The sequence below is a fragment of the Canis lupus genome, chromosome 9 (genome assembly GCF_048164855.1).
Source record: "Canis lupus baileyi chromosome 9, mCanLup2.hap1, whole genome shotgun sequence".
In the NCBI taxonomy this organism is placed as follows: domain Eukaryota; kingdom Metazoa; phylum Chordata; class Mammalia; order Carnivora; family Canidae; genus Canis; species Canis lupus.
The window spans coordinates 71,170,585-71,191,712 of NC_132846.1; the positions used below are offsets into that span (position 1 = coordinate 71,170,585).

The 21,128-nt window shown below is 55.9% G+C and overlaps 1 long non-coding RNA gene across 3 annotated transcripts; it reads left to right on the plus strand.

Moving 5' to 3' along the window:
• Positions 1 to 12,908: 12,908 nt before the first annotated feature.
• Positions 12,909 to 20,647, plus strand: LOC140639579 (uncharacterized). Of its 3 annotated transcripts, none has more exons than XR_012036243.1 (3): positions 12,909 to 13,128; positions 13,239 to 13,388; positions 20,304 to 20,647. It is a non-coding gene; the product is annotated as an uncharacterized lncRNA (long non-coding RNA). The 3 variants fall into 3 exon arrangements; XR_012036241.1 differs by having other exon boundaries at positions 12,909 to 13,115; XR_012036242.1 differs by lacking the exon at positions 20,304 to 20,647 and adding an exon at positions 19,695 to 19,852 and having other exon boundaries at positions 12,909 to 13,115.
• The last annotated feature ends 481 nt before the right edge of the window (positions 20,648 to 21,128 follow it).

Consider the following 21,128-nt stretch of genomic DNA (forward strand, 5'->3'; position numbering starts at 1 on the left):
GCTCGGAAACACAATGCGGATGCTCTGCGTGACTCCATTTGTACGAAATGCCAGAAGAAGGTACATCCAGACACAGAAATCCGATTGGTTGCCGGAGGGGGAGCGGGCGGTGACGGCTAACGGGTAAGGGGCCTCCTTCGGAGACAATGAATATGATCTAGAACCAGACAGAGGTGGTGGCTGTGCAGCACAGTTGTCGCCCCCATGTACACTTTTAAATGGTTAATTTTATGTTATGTGAATTTGCCTCAATAAAGGAAAATTATGTGGAGTGGGAAAACCAAGTGGCAGAAGGACGCGTGCAAACTGACACTGTGTGTGTGAGAGTGCGCAGATTGTGAAAATAGATGGACGGACGTGCACACACAGAGGGAAAACATAAACATGTGGGAGACCGGCCTCCGAAGGGTGTTTCCTCTGGGAGAGGAGGGGGTGAGTTTTGAAGGAGGACAAGGAAGTTCCAGCCATATCTAATGTCTATTTAATGTTTAAAAATAAAAAATCAGGGGCTCCTGGGTGGCTCAGTCGGATGAGCATCCAATTCTTGATTTTGGCTTAGGTCGTGATCTCAGCGTTGTGAGATCAAGCCCCAAGCTGGGCTCTGCGCTCAGCGTGGAATCTGCTTGGCATTCTCTCTCTCTCCCTCTCCCTCTGCCTCCTCCTAAAATAAATAATTAAAAAAAAATAAAAAATCAATGCCGCTCTGCATTGCATCTGAGCAGTGGCCATGGTCATGGTTATATTGCTCTCCGTAATTCTCCATTGGTCTGAAATATTTCACAATTTAACAGGAACAACAGAGAGCCTTCACCCTGTCCCAGCCCGCTCCACCTCCCTAAAGAGGAGAAAGAAGTCCTGGGGTCTTGGAGGCCACTCCCGGCTCTGATGCAGCCACATCAGTCACATGGGAGGGCACCTCTGAGGGGTCCCCTGCTCCAAGGGGTGGGACGGCTGGGGTTGGAGCAGCTGGGCAAAGGGGGGCTCACCCTGCAAGAGCCTTCTGCTAAGTACTGCTTCCCGGGGGCTCCCTAGACGAAACCCCACAACACGTTCTGAAGAAGATCCCCTTGCAATCCCCATTTTGCAGACGGGGAGGCTGAAGCTCGGGAGGTTACGGTTCCGGGTTCCCGCTAGCAAGAGGCAGAGCCAGGATCCCGCCCCGCCCGTGGGGCTGCCAAGAGCGGGCTCAGCCGCATTCACTACCGTGCCTCGTGCCTCACGTAGCGGGACGTCTCAACCGAGTCCAAGAGCTGCAACCCCCGAGGGCTGGCGCTTCCTTTCCAGAGCGTGTGTCACTTTCCCCAAACCCACTGTCCACGGGTCTTGTTTCTACAGCCCCGCCCTCAGATGAGCCAAAGGAAGAGGCACTCGGAGCGGAGTCACCCTAATCACTGGGCCCCCCAGATAGGGTCCTGAGATCGCTCCAAGACCACCCACCACGCCAACCCAGACCGGTCTGCGCCACGGCCCCGCTGCCCAGCACGCAGGTTGTATTGCCCACAGATTTGTGTAAAGACACGTTTCAAACCACGTCTCTGAGCCCGGTGGGGTCCCTGAGCCAAGAGCTGCCCTGTGAGCTTCCACTGCTTCAGCCTCTGCCACGTGCGATTGAAGCCCACCCAGGATCTGCCCAAGGGGAAAGGCTTCTGGGGCTCAAGCCTCCAGCTGGGTGCCAGGCACTGGGCGTGCGGTGGGGACGACAGCGGGCAGGGGACAGAGTGAAACCAGACCGCCAGCTTTGGGGAGCTCTGTGTCAGCTCTGAATGGAAAGGGCAGGCACGAGATGTAACAATTTCCCCAGACCTCAGTTTACCTCCCCTGTGACATGGGGGCGGTACCATCTGCCCCAATGGGTATGTGAGGATAGATGTACAAGTGGCCATAAAAGCCCAAGAACTTGGTGACGGGGGGCCGGTAGCAGGATTTCTAGACCTCGCCATTCCTAAGGAGGGGCTGAGCTGGCCTCTCGACGTTTGTGGCCCTTGGTGCCAGCGTGACGAGCTCTCTCCCTCTCTGACTCACTGTTCCCATCTATGCCAGGGGCGTGCAGACAGCCTGTGGCTGACATTCCTACCCAGAACCTAGACCCCAGAGGGGAGACCGCAGCTCCTGGAGCCCCCTGCACCCCTGTCCCTCTGCCCCACCTCCCACCCAGCCGGGCAGCTACAAACACACACTCTCAGTTCGACAGCCCGTTGCCCAGGGCGCCTCGGTGGGGCAGCCCCTAGAGCCCCGTCTCGGCACACCTGTCCGTGGTTTGGAGGTAATCGAGTCACTCCAAGCTTGAGAGGAGCACCACAGATCTCGGAGCAACCCCACTGCTGCCCCTGCAGTGGGGCTTCCAGACGCAGAGTCTGGGGCTCCCACGGCCCAGAGGCTGCAGAGGGCAGATTTGAACTCAGGGCCGTGCAACATGCAAGCCCAGCTCTCCCCGCCGAGGGAAGGAACGCGGTCACCGAGCACACAGCCTCTGGGCCACTCTGCCCCGGTGGCATCTTCGTCCTGCCACCTACTAACTGCGTCACCAAGGGTGAGTCGCTGCCTCCCTGTGCCTCAGTTTGTACAAATAATTTTTCTACTTATAAAATAGATATATGCACCTTATTTGGGAAAAAAATGATTGTATTTGTGAAAGAGAATAATAATAGCAGCACCTACCTTTTGGGATTACTTTGAGGATCGATGGGGTTGACAAAGTTAGGTGCGTGTGACAGCGTGTGGACACCAAGCACGGGGCAGGTACCAGCTGGCATCGCTGTTGCACCACCAGGATTGTCACCCACACGGTCCCCTCCCCTCTGAATAAATCTCAATCTCCTCAGAGAGACCCAACGTGAACAATACAGCCCAGGTCTGAAAGCTCCCGGATGGCAGAGTGTTTGCAATGGCCAGGACATATCTAGAAAATAAATCATTTACAGAGGGTGTTTTTTTTTTTTTTTTTTTTTTTTTTTGTCTTTCATTCTTTCAGAGCTCGAACAGGCCACTTGAGAAGGAAAAGCAGCCGGCGGGTATCAGCAAATAATTCCGAGAGTTATAAATAGTCTTTGGATGCCTGAGCAGAAGAGCGCTTGGAGGGAAATTCATCTAAGCCCCCCGTCCTACAGGGGATACCCCTCATCTGGGCGGAGAGACAGGGCCACCCAGTCGCCAGCAGCTGGTTCTCTCTCCTTGCCTGCGGAGGGATCAAGGGTTTTTCTTTACATTCCAACCGTTTCCATGTCCACACTCTGTCTTCGTAGAGAAACGTACCACCTGTTGATACAGAGCAGCCCGGGAGCTCCTGGGGCCCCCGGGCCCTGGGTCCTGCAGCCAGGAGGGGAGGGTCTGATTAGATAAATAACGGCAGAGTGCCAACGTCAAGGACGTGGGGTGGACACAAAGCCCTGCCTTCCAGGGTACAGCTCTTGTCTGTGAAGGGTTCTCGGTCCGGTTGACTCATTTCATTCGTAACTGCCCACGTCCCCTGGGAGCCTGTGCCCGGGGCCGGGTGTCCGCTCCAGCAATGTCGCGCTGGAGAACGTGTGGAAGGCTCCCTCAGCCTTGCTGGGCACCGTCTTCACCTGGAGCCCAGGGAAGCCAGTGCAGGACGGCTACGCCGCACAGGACAGTCAGGGGCCACTTCTCGGAGGCCTGGAAGGAACAGGGAAGGCGACAAGGGGAGCTGCGGTGCATGGGAAGGTGCACATTTTTGGTGGGGCAGGAGATGGGAGGTTTATCTGGGTTGTTCAGAGACCAGATCCTGGAAAACGGGTCTCTGCTCCCCTGCTTGTGGCTATGTGGCCTCAGACAAGTGACTTAGCCTCTCTGTGCTTTGATTTCTCCTCTGAAAACTCAGATCAGAAGTGGCACCTACCTGCTAAGGTGGTACACGGCTCACGTAGCCAAGGGCTCACTGCCGGTCACCCGCTCCTACCATGGAGGAAGGCCCGCCTTGGCCTCTTAGCAAGATGCTCCAACCCCGACATGGGGTTTTAGTAGCACCCACTAGAAGGCTCATGCTGGCCATGGTTGGGGAAGGCAAGTGGAGCGGTTCGAGAGAGTCTGTGGCAGGTGTCTGGAATCTGCATGGAGGTCTGTGTGGCCAGCTGCTACCCAGCGGTCTCGGGAGACTGAGTCAGGGAGAGCCAGAGCTCCCAGAGAACTGTGGACTAGAGGGTGGTGGGATCTGTAGAGTCCCTGAGGATGGAGGGTCCCCAGGACCCAAGGGGGCACCAGTCAGAGGCCCTGGACCCACCACCCCATTGTGGGGGAACCTGGTCCCTACCAGAGCCGACAGCGCTGGAATTGTCACCAAAGGCTTCCGGAGCCAGGGGCGGCCGTGCTCCTCCCCAGACTTGGGGTAGTCCACAGCCCCAGCCCCATCCTCTATCCCGAACAGCCCTCCTCCAGGGCCTGGGTGGCTCTTGGCTGTGTACAGTGTGGCTTCTTGTTTCCAAGAAGTTCAGAAACATCTCCCGGCTGCCCACGGCAAGCAGAGAACTCTGCTTATTTAGATATAAGTAGATGTGGGGCGGGGAGTTCAGAGCCCGAAGGCAGTTTCTGTGCAGAGCAGAGCAGAGGCTGCTGAAGAGTGAGGCCACCGTGTTCCCAGGACTCCCGCGGCTCAGCAAGCACGCACAGCACCCATGCTCGCGCGTCTCCTCCCAGCCACACACAGAGACACGCACACGCTACGTGCAGATACATGCAACCACAGGCAACACAGGCAGGTGTGCACACACAAGAGAGTCTACAGAGACCCGGGGGCACACACATGCAGCCCCAGACTTCCATGCTCAGCTTCCTCCAAGGAGGAACAGGACGGGAAGGTCCCCTCTGCAGGGGCCAAGGGCCACCTCCAGATGCTCCAATGATGCTCTGCATGGCCCCAAGGGAGACATCCGCATAGAGCACAGTGGGAAGGGCACCCCCAGGGTTGTGTCATGCTAAGGCCCTGGGAACCCTGGAGCCACATCTCCTAGTGTCATAACCAGGGAGTCCACTTTGCCATTCCAAATATCTTGCCTGCAACTTTTGTCAGCTCTGTCCCAGACTCTATCTATATTTTCAGTCCTGGACTTCACAAACAACTCCCTGATTTCTGTTCCCTATTCCAGAACTTACTCCGGAGAGAACTTATTCCCGGAATTGGGAGCTTGGGCCTGAATGGGCAGGGGGCAAATCCGTTCAGGCTCTGCACCCTCCCTATTCTTTCCCCGTCCCTGGCCTTCTGGAACAGAGCCTGGGGAGTATCTGGGTGAGGTTACTGGGCCCTGAATCCTCACCAGGCCCTCTTTCAGAGTCGCCAGAGCTCAGAGTGTGAGTGAGGGACATGCCTTCCTGACCCAGAGGCAAAAATACTGGGCGTCTTTGGAAGAGTCAGAACCAGGTCTGGAAACATGCTTCTCAAATCAAATAGCCTGACTCAGGAAGCTCCACCCATCTGTCCCACCATCCAAAAATCCACCACCCAGCCACCCACGACCCATGCATCCACCCACACCTGCCCAGCCCCTCCGCCCCCGCCAAGTCAACCATCCAGTTGGCTGCAGTGGGGAAGACCATCAGCTCAACAAATAGATCAGGGACCCTGTGCTCTGGGCTCGGCCCTGGGACTGAAATCATTAACAAGCCCAATATGGTAACCCTCCTCTACCCAAGCACTCAGAGGTCACCCGGCCTCTTGGTCTCCCCTGGAGAAGAGTGGGTTGCAGCTCCATTAGGTCCTCTGAGTTTGGCTGTGAAACCCTAGGAGAGTCCTAAGGAAATGGGATTCCTTCCACATAAATACGCTTTACACATCCTGGGGACCCCATCTGTGCAGCAAAACTCCCTCCAGCCCTTCCTCGCCCAGGTTGCCGGGTGGGGCGCACGTGCAGCCCCCGTTCCCAGAGGAGAAACATTTTTATCACTTCCGGAAATGAGACAGAGCTGTCAAAAGCTCATGAACTCAGCTAGTAAATTGTGAAACATAAGTCTCAGCTCTGTTCGGTGCCACGGAAAACATGACAGCTGGTATCAATTAGAGCGGTTTCTGCCTGGAGTCCTGGCTGACTCCGCGGCAAGCGGGTTTCCTGCTGGGGAGCCGGAGCAGGGGGAGGCGGAGGGGATGGGGCTGCCCCACTCCGCCCCTGCAGGGCACCTCCCTCCCGGTAGGGGAGGGAATTTCCCAGAAGCCCCAGCAGGGCGGGGTCGTGTGACTTTCCCAAGCCAGTCACTTGCTGGTGGGTTGGGATGTTGAGATGTTGGGGTTTGAGGGTGTTGGGGTTTGAGGGGTTGGGATGTTGTTGAGATGTCGGGATGTTGGGGTGTTGAGGTGTTGGGATGTTGGGATATTGTTGGGATGTTGCGATGTTGGGATGTTGGGATGTTGTTGGGATGTTGGAATATTGGGGTTTTGGGGTTTTGGGATATTGTTGGGATTGTTGGGGTGTTAGGATGTTGGGATGTTGTTGGGGTGTTACGGTGTTTGGGGGATGTTGTTGGGATGTTGGAATATTGTTGGGATGTTGGGATATTGGGATGTTAGATGGATGCACTTCATGGAAGGGAGGATGGCTTCAGGGGTCGCCATTAAGGAAACCTGAGAAATTTGCTTCTACCCCGTCCTAATAATCTGTGTCCTACACTCCACGTTTTAACTGAGCAGTTGGAAGTGAACAAGGTTTTCATGTTCCCCAGCACCCCACCGCTCCTTCTGTAGGACAGCATGCAGTGTGGCTCGAGGGGGCTGGTCCCAGCCACGGCGAGACAAGGCCCATGACCCAGGCCGGGCCCTGCAAACTTGCTGGAGGTTTGCTCTGTGGACCCTCGGGAGGTTGGTCAACTTTAGCTGTAACCGTAAATTGTGACAAAAATATAGTCTGAAGCCTTTTTGTCCCTTTTGTGCAGAAAGCCAAGAAAGGCGAGCAGGAAAGAGACAGAGAGAGAAGCTCAGTCCCAATGACACTGGTTAAACTCCTGGATTCGGCTGTTCCTGAAGCCAGAGCTGCACAGAGACCTGACTTCTCACTTTAGGAAGACTTTTTTTTTCCTTAAACTAGTCTGAGTTGTGTTTGTGTTGTTTGCACGAAGGTCTCTGATACATTATGGCTACGCTTTCCCAGTCGACAGGCATTTCTGACTACCTGTTGTATGCCAAGGTCTGTGCTGGGCACTGTCAGACAATACATGAACCCACTTTGCCCCATACAAACGATGGCATCCTTTTCCTCCCTCAAGGGGGGAGCTGAGAGCTCTGGCACCCACTCTGTGCAGAGTTATTCCAGACACTTTTCATACATCTTCTCATATTTGTTACAGCGTCGCGACTGGGCTGTTGGGGTGTTGGGGTGTTGACAAGCCCCGCGAGCTTACGGTCCAGTGGGGCGGAGGGGCAGACCCGTAAACCAGCAGCAGGACAGCCTCCCTAGTGGTAAACAATAATCATGTCTCTTCAGGGCCCGCCGGCGGGGAAGGTCTCGGGCAGGAGCCTGGTGTTGATGGATGGCCAAGAGGTGCCCAGGACATCAAAGAACTGAGCACCCACGGCAAAGAGAAAGCGGAACCAGAAGTGGGAATTAATATCAAAGGAGAAACCAAGTTGCATGAAATCCGTGCTCCAGCTCCATATGGTCCAGCTCCACACACACGTGTGCTGATGTGTGCAGCCTACAGATGCGGAGGAGAAAGAGTGAAAGGAAGCACAGCATCAGCTGTGGCTCTCTCTCTCTGGTGAGAGCAATTGCAGATAATCCTCATCTCCTTTTTTATAGTGCGTACGTTTTCCAAATTTTCTATTATGGAGCTAGTTGGTTTTTGTTTTCTAATAAATAAAGCAGCATGGGACCTGCAGCATGGAACCCATCTTGGGCAACATCTGAGAGCCCCTTGCGTCCCTTCTTATTCCAGCCACAACTGTGGTCACCAGCCCCGCACAGCCATAGCTCACCCGCATTGGGGCCACCTGAGGGGGCCTCATCTGTGGGCCCCCCCCCAGTCTCTCTTCCTGCTCCCACCCTGGACTTTCTCCTGGGAAACCCATTCTGTATTACGTGTGTCAACTCAAAGTGCAGGGCACTTAGCACCCCATGGGCGACCTCTGACCACAGGACACAGCCGCGAACACTCCCCCTTGCTGCGGTGGAGGGTTGCACAGGATCCTAAGACATCATCACAGCTTCCTGGAGCATCTTGTGGGCCTGAGCAACCGGCACTCGAGGTGGGGACTCCCCTCCCTCCCATATCAGCCCCCAGCTCCACTCCCACCCCTAGGCCACCTCCCAAATAAAGCCCTCCCTGCACCCAAAGCTCTGTTTCAGGCTGCGCCTTGAGGGGCTCCGCTCAATGCCCAGATCCCACCAGCCCGCCCCATGCTGGTGTCGCCAAAGCTTCTCTGCTCACTGTACCCAAGCCACCCCGGCCCTGGAAGGACCCAGGCGGACTTGTCCTCTTCAGCTGTAGACATGTCTGAAACAAGTTCAGCCAGGGAAGGGTCTCCCCATCCCCCAGGAAGTCATCCTGTGTCCAAGTGGTGGCAGGTCTTCACCGGCCTGCACCACGCTGCAGGGACAGGGGAATGAGGCCCCTGACCACAGCGGCCAGTTCTGCTTGAGAGTAACTGTCTGCGTGGATCCCTAAAGCAACCCTGAACAGCCAGAGCAGTGGCCCGAGGGCGAGGAGGGCTGGGAGGGCCTGCCCGGGCCCCCTCTAGGAACCACTGGCCTGGGCCCTGCGAGGGGGCAGGGCGGCTGGGGGCAGATGGGGTGGCAGCCTGGCGATCCGGGCCAGTGCAGGGACCTCCGTACCCCGATGGCAACCTTGGGCACTTCCTGGCAGGCCACGGGAGCTCAGAAAACAGGCCTGGAGGGGCTCGAGGCAGGAGGCAGGGGCGTCAGTGGGGTTCCAAGGAATCCGTAGGGATTTCCTAGCCTGGGGTGCTGGGCTCATAGCGTGGCTGCCTTAGGTCCTGGGGATTTGCTGTTTTCCACGAACGCTGACATGATCAAAGCCCTCGCTGCTGAGACGGTTCCACACAGCCGACTTGCCCTTAGCAGGTGCCAGAGGCCCGAGGCTCCGCAGCCTCGTGGGGCTGCAGCCAATGCCCATTGACCCTGTACAGTGAGCAGCGGAGAAAAACATGCGTGTGCTGTCGGGGCTTTGCCGGGCGGGCTGGTTGCTTAGATTCAGCTGAATGCTCGCAGCTCCGAGGGGGCGCGACAGGATTTGGAGGCAGCAGAGCTGGCCCGGGTGCGTGCAAGCCTTGCCAGCTCTGCGGCCGGGGGCAAGCCACGTCACTGGTGAGTCAGCCGCGGGGACAGAGCGCCTTCGCCCTCCCGCCCCTACGGATGTGGAGCCTTGGGTCACCCCGCCCACCCCAGGCCTCCGCTTCCTCTTCTGTAGAATGGGGGCAGCCATCCCAATAAAAATCCCCGTCCCTCGGGGCAAGGGGCACACGGAGGGACATCATTGTCATAGAAAGCCAAGTTGATGACCTCTCCCGGCTGTGCTGGGCAGTGTCATGGGCAGGACAGCCCTGGGGCTCTCTGGGGCGCCTCGGCTCCTGCCCCACCTCACACCTGGGCCGGAACCCCTTCCAGCCCTGACACCGCACGGTTGCTGGGCACTTGTCTTCCTCCCTCCCTTCCTCTCCTTTTCTCCTTTCCTTTCTACTTTTTCTGTCTCCCCCACACCCTTCGTTTCTCTATCACACTCAGCTGCAGAAGGTTGAGTGAGCACACGCTACTCACAGCACACGCTACTCACTGGTCCGTGCACGGCCCTTGGCGTCTTCTCCAGGCCTCTCCTCCCTGCCGGTACAAAGGGCAGCCCTGCCCGGACGCTCGGTGAGCCCCGTTTTGATTGCATGTGCTCGTGCAGACTGGTTCTCTATGTTTTGTCTGCATGTCATTTCAATTTACATAAACAGCTCTCTGTAGTAGCTCACATGCTTCTCTTACATTTTCCATCCAGCTCGGTGTTTTCAAGATCCATCTGTGTTGCTGTGTCTGTTTGGTTCCAGCCGCTGCTTGGTCTCTGTGGGGTGTGTCCCCACCTCTCACCTCCCCACTCCCTGCCCTCACCCACACCTCTGAGATGGACATCCTGGTAACTGCCCCGTGTGGGGTGGCTCAGGATATTTCCAGGAGCGGATCATTGTGCAGGTGGCGGGGGTGGGGGGCATGTGGCTCATCGCCCCGCATCTCTACAGAGGGGCTGCACCAGTCTGCAGGAGGCCGGGGCAGCCATGCGTCAAATATCCCCACTGACACTGGCCTAACTTGCAAAGGTGACACGTGCAATCATAACAGGAGTCATGATCATACCAGCCAACATCTGAGAGCTGCCAGGGAGCCAGGCACGAGCACCACCTCATCTAATCGACACACCATAGAAGGCAGGTCCTTTCTTATCCCCATTTTACAAACAAGGAGATCCAAGTTTGTGAAGGCTAAGGGCCTAGTCCAGTGTCTCCAATCCTCTCTCCTGAGGCCCCAGGTTCCCAAGTCAGAGAAAATGAGGAACAGAGGGCCAGGTTTGGAAGGAACTTGCGTAAGGCCCCTGGGTGAGCCAGCCCTGCAGCTAGGACAGCACCCAGTGGCTGCCTGCCAGCCTTCCCTGGGTCATTCGCCATTTCTCTGAGCACAGCACCCAGGCCTGATGAGGGTGGAGGGTGCATTTTAAGGCTCTCGCAGTGCTTAACCCAGAGCAGTGAGACCCTAAAGTGGGGCCAGCTCCCATCTGGCCCTGTCCCTCGCCAAAAGCAGGGACCCTGCACTGTGTAGCCTCTTCCAGCTTCAAGGTAAAGAGGGAAGTCTCTCATTTCCCATGCAAACCACTTTCTCATGCAAATACTTGCATCCCTTTTCTCCTTTAAGAGGGGATCTTGCAGCTCTGGCACCAGGAGTGGGAATTATGTTGATACTTTCCATGCATTTTCTTAGCAAGAGAGGCACTATTAGCCTCAGTTTACAGATGACACTGCAGAGACCCAAGAAGAGAGTCCTGGGCTTGCCCAAGTTTGCACAGAAAAGGGATCAGGAGTGTGGGAGGGTCAGGGGTGGGTCATGAAGACCCTGGAACCAAACCAGCTCGCTTTCCCCTCAGGACCCCAGGGTCACTAGAGGAGGCATTGAATGCAGCCTGGAGAGGAAGCACCGTGTCCTGGAAACGACCCAGCTGTTGGGGTTCAGGTAAGAGGCAGTGATGGACCATGGGAAGGGAGTTAGCCTCAGATCAGCCTCGTTGAGGCTACATCAGGGGTCACAGAGGCCAGAACCCACAAACAAGGCCTTCAGAAAAGCCAATATCCCATCCCCAAGGGACCTGTGTCCCAGCATCCAGATCTCAGTCTCCGGGCACCGCTTTCCACACTCTGCAGGAAGACCGAACATTCCCACAGTTAACTTTTCCAGATTGAGAACATCAAAGACAAAACCAATTTGGGTTAGGTGGAGGGGTGCCTAAGACAGTGCAAAGCTGAGGTTTGCACCATCTTCTGACGATGGACACCTAGGCCCAGGGATGTGACAGGGATGCAGTAGTGCTGTCTGCAAAGAGAGGACCCCACACCTGTAGGGACTGAGCAGGTAGAGGCTCTGTCCAGCCTCCCAGCCAACTCCCTCCTCTGTCCAAACCCACTTCTTTTCCCTCCTTTTTTCATGGGTGTCCACCCAGATAACTATCTTGCACTCCAAATCCATCTCAGCGTCTACCTCCAAACAAGACAGTTGGCACCAGGCAGGCCCACGACCGGCACTGAGCCCTCTAACTGGTGGCAGGGACACAGTGGGCCAGGTGTTAATGCTGCCACCAGGAAGAATCAGGAGGGCAGTGGTGGGAGGCGAGCTCTGACATGTGTCACGGATCATGCATTTGAGACACGTGGAGGACACAGGAGACATGAGGATACTGGGGGTGGTGGCTGTTGCTAAGCACCACGGTACTCTATGGCAAGGTGACGAGGGCTGCGGGTGAGTAACAGGAGATGGGAAACCCGTGTGAAAGCCGGGGGCCTCTCTGAGGCTCTTGCCTCCTGCGAGGGCAGGACAGAAAAAGCCACAGACCAAGCCCGGGACCCAAAAGTCTGAGTGGTTAAAGTTCAAAGAAGACTAAACACCTGGCCAAGGCCAGGAAAACAGGGACCCTGACTTGTGGGAGGTAGGCAGATGCCCCTGAGTTTCCCATCCCCGGCACCCCGACCCCTCAGAGCCTGTGGAAGCAGCTCACCCAGCCCTCCCTAACAAGAGCTAACAGTGAGACACTGAGGGGGCCTGTCCCCCTCACAGCAACTCAGGCCCCCTCGGGAACTGCCACATTCCCGTCCCCCAACCTCCGCCCATGAGGGTTAAGGTTGCATTGGGCTTGATAAGGGAAGAAATGGGCTGTACCCCAAAGGGGCTTCAGGATGCCGCCTGAATACAACACATGGGACTCCTGTTTGATCAGAGATTGAAACGTAGGGCTGTCGGGGAGGAGTTTGGTGATTCGATAGCAGTCTCCTGAGATGCAGAATTAGCTCCAGGAAGGGCCCAGGAGCTAGTGCAGACTCACTACCAGGCAGCTTCTGAAGCCTGAGCCGGTGGTGGCCCCTCGGATTGAAGTTGAGATGCTTGGCAGACAGTGACAAAGCACTCCAAGGCTGGGGAAATGTCCCCCCAGAGCGGACACACTATGTCAGGCCAGGTGATCATGTTCCAGGGAAAGGCCTGGAGATCTGAGGGGTGCTGGCATCACTAAAACATTTGTGGGGGCTTCCTCTGGCAGGAAGCCAGGGCTGATGGCAGGAATGGCGGTCACTGGACCTGGCCTGCTGATAGCAAGGGGGATGATGTAGGACCCAAGCAGTAAAGGCCAGGTGGCAGCCCCTATGCCACAGGAGCCATCACAATGGTGGGCCAGGTGGGAGGGCAGCCACAGAAGCTGGCCCTGCAGAGAGTTACCATCCAGAGGCCAGAGCAGACGGGACCAGGGCACTTCTGTTTTGTTCCAATAGAAGAAATCAGGTACAGCTGAACCAAAGGCTGAGGGAGGACCCAGCAAGACAAGACCACAATCTCTTGCCCGATTTCCATTCCCTAGTCAATCTGTAGATGCAGAACCCATTGGCTGAAGAACTGGCTAAGCCCCAAGGAAGGGGGCCCCACAATATAACAGTAAGGACACATGGTAATATTCCCCCCAGTTTTTCCACCAAATGGGCCTACGGTCACTTTCTCAGCTAATAATGTAGTGGGGGAAAAGGGTCACCCAAACATTTTGAGGACTGTTGGTTGCAGATCTGGAAGCTGATTTGATACCAGACACTTGAAAGTCCCTACTATAGCGGGACCTTGCAAGCCAGGGGATAATGGTGTCCCATCCGAGGTCCACCCTTCTGTGAAGCCATGGAGACCACAGACCCGCTAGAAAATTTCTTTGATCCTCAGGTGAGTAGTTGGAATTGACATACTTAGCAATGAATGCATTTCCTACATTGGGCTCTTGGTCTGTGGGGTAGGAACTGTAGGAGTGGGGGAAGCCAAACGGAAGCTGGAAACAAACCCCTCCTGGGGCACCTGGGGTAGGTCAGTTGGTTAAGCCAAGTCTGCCTCTTGGTTTCAGCTCAGGTCTTGATCTCAGAGTCATGAGATGGAGCCTGTCATCAGGCTTGTGCTGGGCATGGAGTCTGCTTGAGATTCTCTCTCTCTCTCTCTCTCTCTCCCCCCAACCCCATGCCACCCATGCATGCTCTCTCACACTCTCTTTAAAGAGAAGAAGAAGAAGAAGAAGAAGAAGAAGAAGAAGAAGAAGAAGAAGAAGAAGAAGAAGAAGAAGAAGAAGAAGAAGAAGAAGAAGAAGGAAAAAAAGAAAAATTAAGCAGAAATAATGCCACATCTCAGACAGAGGATGACAGATTAGTGTCACTTTTAAGGAAATAAAAAAATGCAGGTTCTGGTCCACATCACATCTCTGGTCAATTCACCAACCTGGGCCCTGCAGAGACCTAGAAGATCCTGGAGGACAATGTAAGCCACCGTGGGTTCCACTGAGGAACGCCCGATCACATGACCATGTCAGAGGTGGTGCCTTTGTTAAAGCAAGCTAACATGGCCTCAGGGACGTGGTATACGGTCACTGACATGACAAGCGCATTCTTTTTCTATCCCAGGCAAAACGGGGCGAGGGGGCGGGGATCAGAAATCATGCACATTCACATGGAATGAACAACAGTTTCATCTCCAGTTTCCTGGGGGCTGTGCTAACTGTCCTTCCCTCTGCCATTATATAGAACGAAGAGTCTAGACTGCCTTGTCCCATAAAAAAAAAAAAAAAATCACAGTGATCGGTTTCATCAATGGGACCTGAGCAAGAAGGAGCCAGACCAGTAGGGGCTCAGACAGACACAGACACTCCAGAAACCAGGAGGAACCGTGATGACTCAGGGGCTGCCGTGTCCTTATCCTTTAAAGGGTGGAGTAGACAGAGGCATTCTGGGCCATCCCTCCGAGGTGAGAGACGAATGGTTTCACCTCGCACCTCCTGCCATGAAGAGGGAAGCAGAGTGCCCAATGAGTTCAGGTTCTAGAGGCAGCGTGCTCCGCACGGAGGGACACTGGTCTTGCCCACATCCTGCCCTCCGCCAAAGGCTGCATGTCCCAGCTGCAGTGCAAACAGCCTGCATCTTGGGCCACAGGATCCAGCAGACTCACCGGGGCGGAGGTCTCCACGGCAGGAAAAAGTGACATTGGTGTTGGTGGCAAGTCACAGTAAGATAATCACAACACAGGCTCCTGGGCTACTGAAGCAAGGCCAGGCCTTCTACAACAAAAAAATCACACTTTAAACAATTTTTAATTTTATTTTATTTAAATTCAATTAACTAACATACAGTGCATTATTAGTTTCAGAGGTAGAATCCACTGACTCATCAGTTGCATAGAACACCCAGTGCTCACCACATCACCTGTCCTCCTCCGTGCCCATCACCAGTTATCCCATCCCCCACCACCCTTCCCTCCAGTGACCCTCAGTGTTTCCTAGAGTTAAGGGTCTCTTATGGTTTGTCTCCCTCCCTGATTTCATCTTATTTTTCCCTCCCTTCTGCTTTGATCCTCTGTTTTGTTTCTTAAATTCCACAAATGAGTGAAATCGTATAATTGTCTTTTCCTGATTGACTTATTTCACTTAGCATGTTATCCTCTAATTCCATCCACATCGTTGCAAATGGTAAGGTTTCATGTTTTTGACGACTGAGTAATATTCCATTGAATGTATACACCACATCTTTATCTGTCCGTCTGTTGATGGACACCTGGACTTTTTCCTTAGTTTGGCTGTTGTGGACATTGCTGCTATGATCATTGGGGTGCAGATGTCCCTTCAGATCAATACATCTGTATCTTGGGGTGAATACCTAGTAGTGCAATTGCTGGGTCGTAGGGTAGCTCTATTTTCAAGTGTTTGAGGAATCTCCATACTATTTTCCAGAGGGGCTGCACCAGCTTCTTGCATTCCCACCAGCAGTGGAAGAGGGTTCCCCTTTCTCTGCACCCTCACCAATACCTGTCATTTCCTGACTTGTTAATTTTAGCCACTCTGACTGGTGTGGGGTGGTATCTCTCTGTGATTTTGATGTGTATCTCCCTGATGCAGAGTGATGTGGAGCATTGTGTCATGCGTCTGTTGGCCACGTGTATGTCTTCTTCGGAGAAATGTCAGTTCATGTCTTCTGCCCTTTTCTTGACTGGATTATTTGTTTTTTGGGTGTTGAGTCTCATAAGTTCTTTATAGATTTTGGACACTAGCAAGAATTATACTTTTGAGAAACAACTCGTGGAGTGCTATTTGGCCCAATAGAGGCAAGATGCCTGACCACATTACACCAAGTGACTGGCTTCTCCAATACCCACCATATGCTCTATCAGATGCAACAAGTCATCAGATCAAATGAGCCGAGCAGCAGGCCACCATCACAGGAAAATGGTGCAGCCAGGACCAAACACCAGCAGGACCAGAGGGCACCCACTGCAGGAAGAGATGGCCAACACCCCAATGGCATCTCCATGAGACCCACCCTCCCTCTGTTCGGGCCTGTGCCCATGCAGTACAGGAAATGCCTGAATCCAGTTCACAAATGGGTGGGTTCAGTTTGAGAATGTGAGCCAAGGACAGACACCGGCTGCTCTACACCTGCACTCAAGAACGGCCTTGAAATCAGCAGCTCTTCAGGTGGTCATCTACCTTGCATGGAGAGAGAAACAGAAGTTATATATGGACTCATGAGTAGTGACAAGTGGCCTGGCCACTTGGTTAGGATGAATAGAAAAAAAAAGCCGGGGGTGGGGCATTGATCAGAGGCAAGGAATTCTCAGGCAGAGCCATGACGCACATGTAGGAGTAGACACGAAGTGCAGACCAGCAAACAGCCAGCGTAAGAGAGGCCCCAGGTAAACAAGCAGACAAAATAACCCAGCCGCTTGACACCAGCCAGCCTCTGCCATGGGCCACCCCAGAGCTGCCACAACTGGCACATGGATGAAGCGACCATGGTGGCCGAGTCGCAGGGTACACACAGGTCCAATAGCGTGGACTCCCACTTATCAAACCTGATAGCTAGACCTACCGCCACCACAGAGCGTCCAGCATGGCAGCAGTGGAGACCGTCGCCGACCCTTATTATGGTGCCATTCTCACAGGAAACCAACCAGCCACCCAGTGGCACCTTGATTACACTGGGTCACCTCCATACCAGCAGGGCCAGTGGTTTGTTCTTCCCAGAGTAGACACCTATTTCGAGCATGGGCTTGCCTCCCCTGCCCTCCAGACCTCAGTCAGCATCGCTGTCCGAGGGCTTAGTGTTTAACCCGTCAGCATGGAGTCGCATTGTTCGCATCAGCCCAGGGGAGCCACTGTATAGCCAAAAGGTTGTGGGAGGGGGCCCAGGACGGGGGACCCTATGGCCGTATCTCGCACCACACCTTTCAGAAGCTGCCCCTGCAGCGCCGGCTTGGAGGCACTCGCACTCTGCAGGGATGGGGAGGGGGGCTCATCCTCCAGAACACGGCATATGTGCCACATCCACCTTCTCTGTGGCACCTGTGCCCAACAGGTAGTGAAAACCCATGGGTGCATCAGTCCCGGGACGGAAGCCAGGGCCCAATGACCCACTGGGAACTTTGTGCTTCCCGCTCCCCCGCCTCTGGGCTCTGCAAGGCTGGACGTCCTCATTCCCTAAAGGGACAGCCTTTCACCAGGGGCCACAGAAAGTGTCCCATTAAATTGGAGCATGTGGCTGCTGCCTGGGCAGTCGGGCATCTCGGGTCCAGCCATGCAAGAAGAGCTACCCGTCCGGGCAGGATTGACTCGCATCCGCAGAAAGAGGCAGGGCTGCTGGTACACAGCGGGGGCAGCAAAGATGACATGTGGGACCAGGTGAGACCCAGGGGGCACCTCTTCGGGCTTCCTTGCCCAGCTGTGACCACAGAAGGCATGTGGACCCCAGGCCCCTGGGTCAGGCCTCCGGGCGAGTCCTGAAGCTGCACTACCAACAGGTGGGGGGTGGGGGCGGATCTAGAACAGGTAGCGGAAGGGAGACGGGCTCGGTATCAGCCGTGGCCCTGAGACGCACTGTGGTGTCAGCTCTCCTCTGCCCCTAACCTCCCTCCTCGGAGTTTCCCCTCACGAAGAACGGTCACCAGGGATTCCGTTCCCGAGGTGCGTGCGGTGGGGCCAGGCTGAGCCCCAGGTGCGGCGGGCACAGGGGCGCCCTGGCCAGTGTCCCTTCCAGGAAGGACCGGGAGCCCAGGGTAGCGGCGTGGCCAGGGGACCCCCCACAGCAGGCAGCCCCCGCAGGAGTCAGCGAGTGCGAGTGGGGCTGTGTCACCGGGGCCATCGGGGCCCAGCTGGGGGCCCTGCAGTGGGTGGTGCCTGGTCTGATGGAGGCATTTTGGAGTCTGCTCCACGCCCGTCGCCGCAGCCTCTCCCTCCGCCCGATCCTGTCCCCACCCTCCGCCTGTGGAAGCTGCCAAGCCCTGTTCCAGAGTCGGCCTCCCGACAACCCGACCCACGACGCTGGCCAGGGGATTGGGCTCTAGTTAATGATTTTAAGCAGGGGGACAGTGGAGGGTGGGGGGTGACATGGTCGGGTCTGCAGTTCAGATCTATTCAGTCCACCGCAGCGAGAGGGGTGGGGGACAGGCAGCCAGAGGGGCCACAGGGAAGCAACAGGCCCAGAAACAGTGGCCCCCTGGCCAGGGGGCAGGACGGAGGAAGGAGAGCAGGCAGGTGAGGCAAAGTGGGCGTCGAATCCGGGTCGAGGTGATGGACTGCATGTGGGGTGACGTCCTGTGATGTCAGGCTTGTCACGGGCTGCAGGGCCGCCACTGAAGGCAGGGCGGGCAGTCAGGGACGGGCGACGTTTGAGGGTTTTGAGTCGTCCAGGCAGAGAGGTCCTGGGGCAGGTGCACCTGCAAGCCCAGAGCTCAGGGCTCGGTCAGCGGGGCTCCGAGGGGTGGGAGTGAGGGAACGACAGCCACCGTGTGCCGGGCTCTCCCAGTGATGCCGAGGGCCTGACGCAGAGCGCCGAGGGGCTCCAGCGTATGTGGCCCGGGTCTGAGAAGAGCTCCTCTTCCCGCCGGGCCCTGAGTGGGGGGACAGAAGCTTCAGGCCACGCTCAGACTCGCTTAACCCTGCATCGCTCATTTGACGTGCAGTTACAGGGTCCCTACCGTGTGCCAGCACCCCCAGCCTCGACGTGGCCGGGGCGCAGGCCGTAGAGGAGTCCAAGCCAACCATGTCGCGGCTCATGTCCTCACACCGAGGGGCCCTCGTGGTCTCTGAGAGGAAGAGGCTAGCGCCCCTTCTGAGGGCAACCTCAACACTCTGCCGTGTTGGGACCCAAGAAAAACAAGATACGGGGAGCCAAGGAGGGAAGAAGCTGGAGAGGCAGCTCCCAACCCCAACGTGACTCTCCACTGGGGATGTCCTCGACCCCTTTCCTGCTCCCAGGCACCTGCCCAGCCCTCCTCCAGAGGCCCGGTTCTTTCACACAAGAACTGAAGTAGCTCACAGTGTCCCCACTTCCATGAGTTTAAAGGTCAAGGCTACAGGGGCGCCTGGCTGGCTCAGTCAGTAGAGCATGCAGCCCTTGATCTAGAGGTGGCGAGTTCGAGCCCCACGCTGGGTATAGAGACTGCTTAAATAAACTTAAAAAAAAATATTTTTTAAGTCAGGGGCTAGAGCTCAGACATGTGGAATCGCAGATTCTCGCATCCCCAGAAACAGTCCTTTTTTTCCTCCATGAAAACACAGCTTTGCGATGTTCTGTGTCTGTGGACATCTGAGATCTTTCAGAAGCAGAAGAGGGGAAGCTTACAAATACCAGGACATCACAGCCTTTCCAGAAAGTTGGGTTGGTCCCATTTCCCGGGTTCCAGAGGCCCAGGGAGTTGGGAATCCTGCCCCCTAGCTGATACCCAGGCGTAAGGAGAAGCTCAAGAGCACCTTCTGGGGAAGGATGGGGGGAAGAGGTTGTCTGGAGGGGGGAGCCCGTCAGTCAGCACCCCTCAGCACCCCCAGGGAGAGGAGGGATCTGGAGTGAGAAGAGGAAACAAGAACACTCTTCCCTGGTTCCCACTGCTGTGCCCTGGACCAGGGGGGCCCTCACAGAGCCCACTCCCAGGGCGGTAGAGAGAATGGAGATTCCAGAAGCCCCTGGGACCAGGAGCATTTCTGGATGGAATCCCTGGTTCCAGCTACAGATACCCATGACAGAGGTGGCTCGGACTGAGTGCGCAGCCTGTGTCCAGTTCACCAAATCTACACTTGCTTCTGCCGAGGGCAGAGCAGCACCCGCCGGCCAGCCTTTTCTGCACCAGCCCTTCCCTTCCCACAATCCTCAGAAGAACTGCAGAAGAAGATGACATTTCTCCCATCTTAGAGAGAAGCAGGTGAGGCTCTCCTGCTGTGTCCCTAAGCGCGTGTGAAGTCAGAAATAGCAGAATAAGATGGGAACGAATGTAGATAAAGGAATAAGGGCAAAAAGTCCCTAAGAGTAAAATTCCTAAAACTGGGCTCCAACTTTGGCAACGAGCTCCCTAGCAGCCAAAGCAAAAACAGATCCACAGTCTTTCTTGAGATTTATATTGCCCACAGGATGGAGTCCTGGCAGGGTCTCAGGAGAAGCCAGGGGCTCTAACTTGCCGGTGGTCCCCCAGCCCAGGAGCGTGACGGGTAGGATGTAGATCCCAGTCTCTCAACGGGAGCCCCAGGCACGCGTCGGCTGCTTTGCTGAGCCCCTACAGTGCCGTGTCAGGCTCTGCACCACTACAGGTGAGTCAAGCAGAAGCTTCCATCTCCTGCAGGTCCCCAGGCTACGATCCACCCCATCCCACCCCTCTTGGCTGTCGGCTGCAGACCAGATGTGTGGACATGTTCAGGTTGCGACAGGAAAAGGAAACGCTGTGCTCAGGTTTCTGTTTCAAGACCCCTGGTGCTGATGAGGTGAGCAGAGGAGGGCCCAGGGTCCCTTCACGGCCATTTGACTCTCTGCGACAACCAGAGTATGAGGGTGGGGAGGGTAGCTCAAGCCTGTCACTGCCCTGCTTTGGGGACTCTGATCCCAGAAATGACCCCAAAAAGGAGGGAAAAACCATTGGCTACAAGATGAGACAGCAGCACAGCCCACCCCAGGAAAATAGAAATTATCACAGCCCAGCCCCGGGGGGGGGGGGGGGCAAGGGAGCCCTGGATTCCCACCTGGAGAGTGGCTCACACATGCTGTGCGGTGCAAGGGGCTGTGCCTGCCAGAAGGTGGGGTGGGGGCACCAGGGGCAGCCGCAGAGACCCAGGTGGAAGGGAACCTCTCCTCCCCAAACTGATCCAGGCCCCAGAGGAATCTATTGCCTCCGCCCTCACCACCCCAATCTGCTGCTCGGCCCATGCGCCTTGTCTCCAACAGAGACTTCCGGTTCTCTTTTCCCCCCGGAGAATAGAACGCCTGATTCTTTGTGGGGCACACGGCCAGCCACCATAAAGACTACATTTCCCAGCCTCCCTTGCAGCCAAGTGTGGCCACGTGGCTAAGTTCTGGCCAATCGGATGTGAGCAGGAGTGCTCTCGGCGCCGCCTCTGGGTCATGCTCTTAAAGGGGCAGCGTGAGTCTGCTCCTCCCCTCCCCTCCGGCCCTC